General features: G+C 45.3%; 1 pseudogene; it reads left to right on the forward strand.

The window, feature by feature from the left end:
- The first annotated feature begins 1,575 nt into the window (after window positions 1-1,575).
- On the forward strand, window positions 1,576-1,693 carry LOC126337291 (5S ribosomal RNA; annotated as a pseudogene).
- Window positions 1,694-2,258: the final 565 nt, after the last annotated feature.

The following is a 2,258-nucleotide window of genomic DNA, read 5'->3' on the forward strand; positions in this document are numbered from 1 at the left end:
TGGAACTGCTGCTGCTGCTGCTAAACCTATCGCTTCGACGATTGCGGAAATCAATCCTCGAAGGGCGCAACTCTCTCGAGTTCCGCCGAAGATGGTCAGTCTTTTCTATACATACTATGTTTGATCTTACAAGGAATCACTTGAGTGTGAGGTCACGAGTTACGTCTTTAGTAAGGTTCATTTTAAAGTATCGGAAATGGGATTTGTGGTTCCCTATCCGTCAAGGATGATCAACTACGTAGCTGCACAAATGCTTCAACATCACTTTCACTTGTTAAGCACGTACCATCATGTTGTGTACATAGTTCCACGTAGTCAGCGCGTACACAACTTTCGCACTAGAGCGCGCCCCGATAAGCACAACAGCACAGGCGCAGTGCTCGTCCGTCTCCGCACTATGAGATGGCGCTGTCTTAGAGACGGGCCAAATTCTGCTTCCGCCGATCCGCATATTAATATGTAACGCAGCCAATGAGATTGCTGCTAACATAGAACCTTTTCTCCTCGCGGATCACATTCGCGCAATGATACCTGAACGCTCGAGGCATTATAACGAGTGTACAGACCTCCAATTAGTCAGTCTGCATTAGTCTGCATTTGTCTGCACCAGTCTGTACCGGTCTGCATTAGTCTCTACCACTCTATAGTCAAGCTTCAGTCTGAGCCTAGTAAGATTACCGTATTCCTGTACATAGCCATGACGATAAATGCATAGACACTTTGTCAAGTACCAGAGATATGTGAGAATAAGAGTAATGTACCAAGACCAAAGGAACTTCAGATTGACAATTGTAAATAGCATCCAGAATCAAGTTAAGTAATGTTTATGCTTATTATTATTGTAATAAATGTGCGTGAAAATTAATCAAGTTCTGTTTAAAGTTGGTCACCGTCCATCTACTACTCTAAGCATGCAAGTGGCATTTCTATTGTCTGACCTAACGGTAGAAAATAAACACGTCACGATAAGACCACGAGACATATTGCTGACACTCGCCTACTTCGTTAGAGCGACAAGTCAGATAATCTGATGGTGTGTGTACCGAAGGTGTTACAGTATGCACACCACACATCATCATTGTAATGCTCATCTACAACGTCTTGATTGTCAAGCGTATACGACACCAGAAATTCCAGTCACTCATTGTGCAGAAACGCTTATGTTTTATCCGCCACTTCTTTCTCACTCTGCGAAAGTCTTTAGGTTCGTTTCTGACGAAATGTCAACTTCGGAAACTGTTGCAGATATAATTCAATGGTTGCTTTGTTTGTCGTTACCATTGCTCTGATATGTACTAACACCTCTAGCACTGTAGCACTGTTGTTAGTTACTCGTGGACTAAGCAGTTCATCTACGCTCTTTAGTCTTATGCTGTGCTCACCATTGGATACCTCCAACCCCCCTGTATACAGAGAAGTTGCAGCATTAGAAAATTGCAGCGAAATGCAGGAAGATCTACAGCGGATAGGCACTTGGTGCAGGGAATGACAACTGACTCTTAACATAGACAAATGTAATGTATTGCGAATACATAGAAAGAAGGATCCTTTATTGTATGATTATATGATAGCGATGGCAACGGCCATGCCGCAGTGGTTCCACCGGTTCCCGTGAGATCACCGAAGTTAAGAGCTGTCGGGCATGGTCGGCACTTGGATGGCTGACCACCTAGGCCGCCATGCGCTGTTGCCATTTTTCGGGGTGCATTCAGCCTCGTGATGCCAATTGAGAAGCTACTCGACCGAATAGTATTGGCTTCGGTCAAGAATACCCTCTTACGACCGGGAGAGCGGTGTGCTGACGCCACGCCCCTCCTATCCGCATCCTCCTCCGAGGATGACACGGCGGTCGGATGGTCCCGGTAGTCCACTCGTGGCCTGAAGACGGAGTGCTATGCATGCATATGATAGTGGAACAAACACTTGTAGCAGTTACTTCTGTAAAATATCTGGGAGCGTGCATAGGCAACGATTTGAGGTGGACCGATCATATAAAATTAATTGTTGGTAAGGCTGGTACCAGGTTGAGATTCATTGGGAGAGTCCTTAGAAAATGTAGTCCATCGACAAAGGAGGTGGCTTACAAAACACTCGTTCGACCTATACTTGACTATTGCTCATCAGTGTGGGATCCGTAGCAGGTCGGGTTGACAGAGGAGATAGAGAAGATTTCGCGTTTCGTCACAGAGTTATTTGTTAAGCGTGACAGTGTTACGAAGACGTTTAGCAAACACAAGTGGTAGACTCTGCAAGGAGGC

The sequence above is a fragment of the Schistocerca gregaria genome, chromosome 2, assembly GCF_023897955.1.
Source record: "Schistocerca gregaria isolate iqSchGreg1 chromosome 2, iqSchGreg1.2, whole genome shotgun sequence".
NCBI classification, from domain to species: domain Eukaryota; kingdom Metazoa; phylum Arthropoda; class Insecta; order Orthoptera; family Acrididae; genus Schistocerca; species Schistocerca gregaria.